Below are 8,429 nucleotides of genomic sequence, written 5' to 3'. Positions count from 1 at the left end.
CTAGCTGATTTCTTTAATGAATGCAGGTAGAAGTTTAAAGTGTTGATCTTAATGGTTTTAGAAAATATCACCACATCATCAATATAAACTATTAAATTTTTTTGAAAGGATTGAAAATATCATTCATAATCTTCAGAAATTTGGATGGAGCGTTTTTTAGGCTAAATGGCATGATGTTCCTCTCATATTTTCTAAACTGGACATTAAATGCTATTTTATATTTGTCCTTTTAGGAAATTAGAATTTTCCTAAATCTCAATTTTATATCGAATTTTATAAAAACATTTAACTCTAAATTCTTTTTATCAAATCATTTTTGTTTTGGATTGGATATCTTATTTATTCTAAAACCTTATACAAAGGTTTGTAGTTAATTACCAGTATCAGAATTTCTGGTTTATTTTCACCATGTTGTTAACCTAAAATGTCAGACATGACCACATGCTCTTTGAAGACCTTATCATCTTCCTCCGCAAAATATCACCTAAAATGTCAGAGTATTTAGTGTTTGATGCTTTTTGACTTAACCCTAGGGTTTTATTTACGGTGAACTTGTGGTAATTTTTGTCAAATTATATATTTGAATACCTTATCAGATTGCACCTAAAATTGCTAAATGAAGGAGCTGACAATGACTTTGTCATGATATTGGCGAGCTGATCCTTGGAAGAAATTAGTCGAACATCAAGCTGACGAGTCGATACTCGTTCACGAACGAAGTGATAACCAACCTCAACATGCTTTGTTCGTCGATGAAAGATTGGATTGGCGGACAGGTAGGTGGCACCATTGTTGTCACACCACAGGCTAGGCGCTCGCGCTTGCGAGATCCCGAGCTCACGCAAGAGAATTTGGATCCAAATTAATTCGGTAGTGGCATCAGCAACTGCCTTATATTCGGCCTCAGTACTAGAATGAGAAACTGTTGATTGTTTCTTCAAACTCCAAGAGATAAGATTGCCACCAAAAAAGATCACATAGCCTCCAGTGCTTCGACGATCATCAGGATTCTCGGCCCAATCAGCATCTGAAAAGGAACTCAACAAATCAGTGCTGGACTTTGTAAGACACAAACCCATATCAATAGTGTCATGTAGATAACAGAGAATTCGTTTGACTGCTGCCCAATGTATAGATGTTGGGGAGGACATGAACTAACACACTCTATTGACACAGAATGATATATCAGGACGTGTCAGAGACAAATATTCGAGAGCACCAACGACACTCCGATAGCGAGTAGTATCCTCAGGCGAAAGCTTTTCACCACCATCCAATAACAACTTCTCACTAGTAAGCATAGGTGTGGGCACACCTTTGGAGGTGAGCATATTGGTTATAGACAATAAATCTTGAATGTATTTATGTTGTGTCAGAATAAGTCCATTAGAAGTATGGCGGACCTCAATCCCAAGAAAATAACTCAAAATTCCAAGATCTTTGACGGCAAAATCATCCTGAAGCTGTGTAAGAAGTTTCTCAGTAGCCGTAGAAGATGAGCTGATAATAATAATGTCATCAACATAGATGAGGATATACATCTGAATGCGCGTCTTGTTAAAAATAAAAAGAGAAACATCAGCCTTTGAAGGTGTAAAATCCAGTTGTAATAGTTTGGAGCGAAGACGAGAAAACCAGGCACGCGGAGCTTGTTTAAGACCATAAAGCAACTTATCCAGCTTGTAGTGATAACCAGGGTGTTGAGAATCCACGAATCCAGGGGGCTGCTTCATAATATCTTCATTAAGAAAGCCATGAAGAAAAGAATTTTGAGTATCAATCTGCCGAATAGCCCAACCACGAGAAATAGCAAGAGACAATAAGAGCCGAATGGTAGTGGGCTTAACAATTGGACTAAAGGTATCATCATAATCAACGCCATACTGCTGTTTAAAACATTTAGCAACCAAGCGTGCTTTGTAGCGATCAATAGAGCCATCTGGCTTTTACTTGAGTTTGAAAACTCATTTGCAATCAATAATGTTAAGACCAGCACGAGGAGGAACTAAGTGTCATGTCTTATTTTTTTGAAGTGCCTGAAATTTATCATTCATTTCCTGACGCCAGAGGGGATGCTCCATAGCAGTAATATGTGAAGTAGATTCAGAGGCAGAAGACCGAATTACAAAATATGTTATTGTTCCATCTCTACGCACCTTGGGTTTCTTGATATTGTGCTTCAATCGAGTACTATACGGATGAGTAGTAGGTGCAGGATCCACATTTGAGGGGACAGTCGTATCAGCCGTTGCGAGAGAAGCAACCGATGCTACAGTAGTTGGTTAACCATCGTTCAAGAATTTGACCAGGCATTGTGCAATATCATCTGCTGGCGGAGGAGCTGAGGCCTCAATTATTGGCGGAACAACCAACGCCGATTTGCATGGCAGCGACACGGAGGATTGCTGCGGCAATTCCGAAGCTGATGTAGACACCAAATTTTTTGCATCCAAAGAGTTAGTAGACACAGACATATGCATGTGATCATTCTCTAAATTAGTACTGCTATTACCCAAATGATTGGGGAAGAATTAGGTGGAGCTCTCTTGAATGGAAAAACATTTTCATCAAATATGACGTCTCTAGACATATTGACACGACCAGATTAGGTGTCAAGACACTTATACCCTTTTATGTAAAGAACTGTAGCCTAGAAAGACCAGATTCGGTGTTAAGACACTTATACCCTTTTATGTCCGGAGATGAGGCCAACAAGCACACCAAAATTTGTGTAATAAGGAGTAATTTGCTAGGGTATGAAAAAGATGCTTTAAGGGGCTAGGCCAGTTTCAACAATATGATGGTACTTGCGTTCAGTACGCCCATTTTGTTGGCGTGTGTGAGGGCACGAAACATGATGAGCAATTCCAAGGGAACGAAAAAATGTGTTATGAATTTTCAGATATTCCCCACCCCAATCAGATTGACCCACTTGATTTTAGTATCTAGAAGGCGCTCAAGATGAGCTTGGAATTGCAAAAATATACGAGGAGCTTTTGTACGATCATGCATCAAATAAATCTATGAAAATTTACTGAAATCATCAATGAAGCTAATATAATATTTAAAACCCCCAACAGATGGAGGTGCAGGGCCCAAAACATCCGAAAAAATAAGTTCCAAAGATGACGAAGACCTATGGGAAGAACTAGTATATGGTAACTGAGGACTTTTTGCTGATTGACACGCATTACAAATTGACAAAGATGACTCACTAGCACACAGAATATTATTGAGACGCAAAATTGATTTTACTACTTGAGATGAAGGATGTCCAAGATGTGCATGCCATTGGGCATGAGTAGTAGATCTGCTCACCAAGGCATGCTTGAGATCATCGACATCGGATGGCTTAATAGGATAAAGACCAAATTTACACCTCCCATCTAGGAGACTTTTCCTTGACCGTCGATCCTTAATAGAAAAATGTCAAGGATGGAATTCAAAAAATACGTTATTATCACGAGAAAATTTATGAACGGAAAGAAGATGTTTGGAAATTTCAGGCACATGCAAAATATTATACAATGCAAGAGGACGAGTAGCAGTATTAATTAGAGAATGACAAGTATGCAAAACACGCAAACATGCTCCATTGCCAACTTTAACTTGTTCACCTCCATGATAGCATTCACGCACAGCAAGACGATCCATGTCACTGGTGATATGATCCGTCGCGCCTGTGTCACTGTACCAATTTGGGTCAATCTTGTAAGAGGAAGTAGCCGACAGTACCGTAGTTGGAGTAGAAGAAGGTTCATCTTGATAGGACTCATCCATCCTATGCCAGCAGCGGATAGCAGTATGCCCCACTTTGCCGCAGATCTGGCAGGAAGGACAAGCAGAAGGGTCACGACGATCACCAGCAGGACGAGAGGGTGCATAACCTTGAGAACGACCACGACCCCTATGCCCACGATTCTTCTGCTGACCACCACGACCAACATAATTGGCAGAAGATCCAAGATTTAACTGAAGTTCAGCACGACCAGTACAATTGGCAAAAGATCCCGGATTTAACTGAAGTTCAGCCTGGTGTTGTAGTTGGCGAGCTTCAAACGTCATTAGATGTGCAAACACATCATCAAGCGTGAGGGCTTCACTCTTGGTAGTCATTGAGGTGACGAAGAGATCCTAGTCAGGGCCAAGACAAGCGAGAAGATACGCGATCACATCATCATCGTGCAAGGCAGAGCCGGTGGCAGCCAGCTCGGTGGCCAGCCCTTTGATCTTGCAAAAATAATTTGCAGCAGATTGATCTCTTTTCATGGACGTGGAGAGCTCAACACGAATATAAGTAGTGCGAGCACGAGTTGACGACAAAAATATCCGCTGCAGAGTATCCCACGCCTCCTTGGACGTAGTAGCAGCAACTACATCGTGAAGAATCTCCTCAGACATGGAGGAGAGAAGGCCGCTAAGGACCTATTGATCCTGATCATACCACTGATATAGGCAGGATTAGAGACCAGCTCAGCACCAGCAGCAGTTGAGGAAGGGACCAGCTTGGCAGGTGCGGCATTCGTGCCATCAAGGTAGCCCATAAGCTTCGTACTCTGTAGGTAGGGGAGGAGCTGGGCGTGCCATATGATGAAGTTGTTTTTGGTTAGACGAATTGTGATAGCATGGTGTAGAGAGATTGGGCCAAAGGTCGCCATGGTAGTTGAGATGGTATTGGAGATGGTAGATGGGGAGGAGGAAGAAGATATGGTAGACATTTAAAAAATAAAAGTTAGCTCTGATACCATGTTAAGTTGAATGGCACAATGACCTCACCTAGGGTCACGACCTCATGTATTTATAGATGTGTATAATGAAGATTACATTCTAAATCATAGATTTAGTAACAAACCATAAAATCATATATTTGGTAACAAATCAGTAAAACATAGATTTGGTAACAAACTAGTAAACCACTAGATTATCTTACTATATACAAATATGATTTATACTACGTTTAACAAGGTTGAGGTGATTCAAATCGTTGATGTGATAATCCAGTGATTTTTAAGGTTTCTTTTGTTGAACGCCATCATGGCTGAGATGACTGAGATGAGCACCCGAGTGAGTTTGACAAGCAGGGTCGTAGAGAACCACACCCCAAGCCAAGCTCATGTTGGGCAACAAACTCTAAATCCAAAAACATGTTAAGCACTGTCATAAGCCCTTTTAGGGTTGTTAGTTTATATTTGGGTGACCTATTCTCAAGGTCTTGCTAGGCTTGTTAGCTTATATTTAGATGACCTATTCTAGGCTTGTTAGTTTATATTTAGGTTTAGCAGAAGGCTATATAATGCCATTCTTTCTGCTGTTGAAATCATCAAGTTTTATGTGCAAATTGTATGCCTTGAGTAAATTTAGTGTTGTGAGTACATTTGTTCCGCTTTCGGCGCACAACAAGTGGTATCAGAGCTAGGTTGTGGTATTTTGGGGTATTGTGAAAGCTTGGGCATCATCGACCATTAGACGTGCTCACAATCGTGGTTATTCTCTTGAAAATCAATTTTCAAGAATTGTGTTTTTGAGTTTCATCCAGATTAATTATTGCAAATGGCAGAACCATCACGATGTGGATCGAGAGTGTGGAGTTCCAATCTCGAAGTAGAGAAATTTGATGGAACCAATAATTTTGGTGTTTGGCGAGGCGAAGTTAGCGATTTGTTGGTCATGCAAGACCTCGATGTCTCTCTCCAAGAGGAAATGCCTGAAGACATGACAGAAGCAGAATGGACGAAATTAAATCGGCAAGCCTGTGGAATTATTCGATCCTGTCTTGGCAAGGATCAGAAATATCCATTTATGAAGGTTACCATGGCGAAAGAATTATGGGACAAGCTTGAAGCGAAATATATGAAGAAGAGTGTGGAAAATAAACTCTATTTGAAGAAGAAACTCTTTCGTTTTGATTACAAGGAAGGCATCTCAATGGCTGAGCATTTGGATGATTTTAACAAAATCATCACTGATTTGCTCAATCTTGATGTTAAGATTGATGACGAGGACAAGGCGTTGTTGTTATTAAACTTCTTGCCGGAATCCTACGAGTTTTTAGTAACGACCCTACTACATGGAATTACTGATATTGATTTTGAAGATGTTTCAAATGCCTTAATAAACAATGAGATGCGAAAGAAGGAAAAGGAGACGTATCAAAGCTCTAGCTCAAATGTTCTCACTGCTCATGGAAGGACTTCCAATTGGAAAAAGAACGAATGTGGAGAGTCTCGATTAAAGTCGAGAGGTAGATCTGATAATTGGAGAAAACTTGATAAAAATGAGTGTGCATATTGTCGACAGAAAGGCCATTGGAAAAAGGATTGTCCGATCTTAAAAGAGAAGGGGTCGAAGTCCAATGTGGTTAGAGATGACGACACTGATACGGATGATGCCTTAACAATCTCCCAATCAGTCAGCCAAACCAGTGAATGGATTCTTGATTCTGGGTGCTCCTATCATATGTGTCCCAACAAAGAGATGTTTTTGGACTTCAAGGAGGTCAATGGTGGAGTTGTCTATATGGGAAATGATAGTACTTGTAAGATAATGGGAATCGGCTCAGTACAAATCAAGATGTTTGATGGGGTTATACGAAAACTCAAAGATGTGAGGTATGTCCCTGACTTGAAGAAAAATTTGATTTCACTTGGCGTTTTGGATGCGAGTGGTTATCGCATCATTTTGGAAGGAGGGAATTTGAAAGTAGCTCGTGGAGCTTTGGTGGCAATTACAGGAACTAGAAGAGGTAGCATATACTACCTCAACGGAACCACAATAATTGGGCATGCTGCTGTAGCAAGTTCGAAAGAACAAGACATATCGAAATTATGGCACATGCGACTCGGGCATGCTGGTGAGAAGGCGCTTCAGACACTGGTGAACCAAGGAGTCCTTAAGGGTGCCACAACTGGAAGAATTGATTTCTGTGAACATTGTATATTTGGCAAACAAAAAAATGTGAAGTTTGGTACAGCTATACACCAAACAAAGGGCATTTTGGATTATGTTCACACTGATGTATGGGGTCCCACAAAGAATGTCTCATTGGAAGGAAAGAGGTGGTTCGTCACCTTTATTGATGACTACTCGAAGAGAGTTTGGATGTATCCCATGAGGCACAAAAACGAGGTTCTCCAAATCTTCCTAGAGTGGAAGAAAATGGTAGAGAATCAGACGGACAAGAAAATCAAAAGGTTGAGATCAGACAACGGGGGAGAATATACTTATGATCCATTCCTTAAAGTATGCCGAGATGAAGGGATCGTTCGACACTTCACTGTTCCTGGTAAGCCACAACAAAATGGAGTTGCTGAGAGAATGAACCAGACATTAATAGAGAAGGTTCGATGCATATTGTCTCAAGCAGGATTGAGTAAGGCATTTTGGGCTGAGGCTCTCAGTTATGCAGTTCACTTGGTGAATCGTTTACCTGTTTCTGGAAACGGTGGGAGAACTCCGCTTGAGGTATGGTCAGGTAGTCCTGTTAGTGATTATGATAAATTACATGTGTTTGGGTGTCCTGCTTATTATCATGTGACAGACTCAAAGCTGGATCCTAGAGCAAAAAAAGCCAAGTTTATGGGCTTTAGCAAAGGTGTGAAGGGCTATAGGTTATGGTGTCCAGAAACAAGTAAGATTGTTAATAGTCGAGATGTGACATTCGATGAGTCTGGAATGTTTTTGCAGAAAATTGAAAATAATGACGAGGCATTGAAGCAGGTGGAGAAGGTGGTGTTCTCTCCTGATGTGGTTGCTCCTACTGAAGAACCTATTGACCAGGTAAATAATAACTTTGATGTCTTAGAACAGAAAGAGCAAAGTCTTGAAGAGCAAAGCCTTGTAAATGAAAGAGTGGAGGAACCTGAGTCAATCGCCAAGAATAGACCACGAAGGGTAATTCGAAAACCTGCAAGGTTTGATGATACGATAGCATATGCTTTCTCTTTGATTGATGGAGTTCCTAACAGTTACAAAGATGCTATTCAGAGCCCGGATAGCTTACACTGGCAAGAGGCTATGAATCAGGAGATAGCATCATTGGAGATAAATCAAACTTGGGATTTGGTACAACTTCCAAAAGGTAAGAAGGAAATTGGTTGTAAATGGGTTTTTGCAAAAAAGGAAGACCCTTTTGGTATACGTTATAAGGCTCGACTTGTGGCTAAAGGCTACGCACAAAAGGAAGGTATTGATTACAATGAAATTTTCTCACCTGTGGTAAAACATTCTTCGATTCAAATTTTGTTGGCTTTGGTTGCTCAATTTAACCTTGAGCTTGCACAACTCGATGTAAAAACTTCTTTCTTGCATGGAGATTTGGAAGAAGAAATATATATGACGCAACCAGTTGGTTTCCGAGTAGTTGGACAGCAACATTTAGTATGCAGATTGAAGAAATCTTTGTATGGGCTGAAGCAATCCCCTCGCCAATG

General features: G+C 40.5%; 1 non-coding gene across 1 annotated transcript; it reads right to left on the bottom strand.

Moving 5' to 3' along the window:
• Positions 1–4,051: 4,051 nt before the first annotated feature.
• On the bottom strand, positions 4,052–4,191 carry LOC111473056. The gene has a single exon (XR_002715531.1). It is a non-coding gene; the product is annotated as a small nucleolar RNA Z247 (small nucleolar RNA).
• Positions 4,192–8,429: the final 4,238 nt, after the last annotated feature.

The sequence above is a fragment of the Cucurbita maxima genome, unplaced genomic scaffold, assembly GCF_002738345.1.
Source record: "Cucurbita maxima cultivar Rimu unplaced genomic scaffold, Cmax_1.0 Cma_Scf00102, whole genome shotgun sequence".
NCBI classification, from domain to species: Eukaryota; Viridiplantae; Streptophyta; class Magnoliopsida; order Cucurbitales; family Cucurbitaceae; genus Cucurbita; species Cucurbita maxima.
The sequence above is the reverse complement of the archived record's forward strand: the minus strand, read 5'-3'. Positions and strand labels throughout refer to the sequence as shown.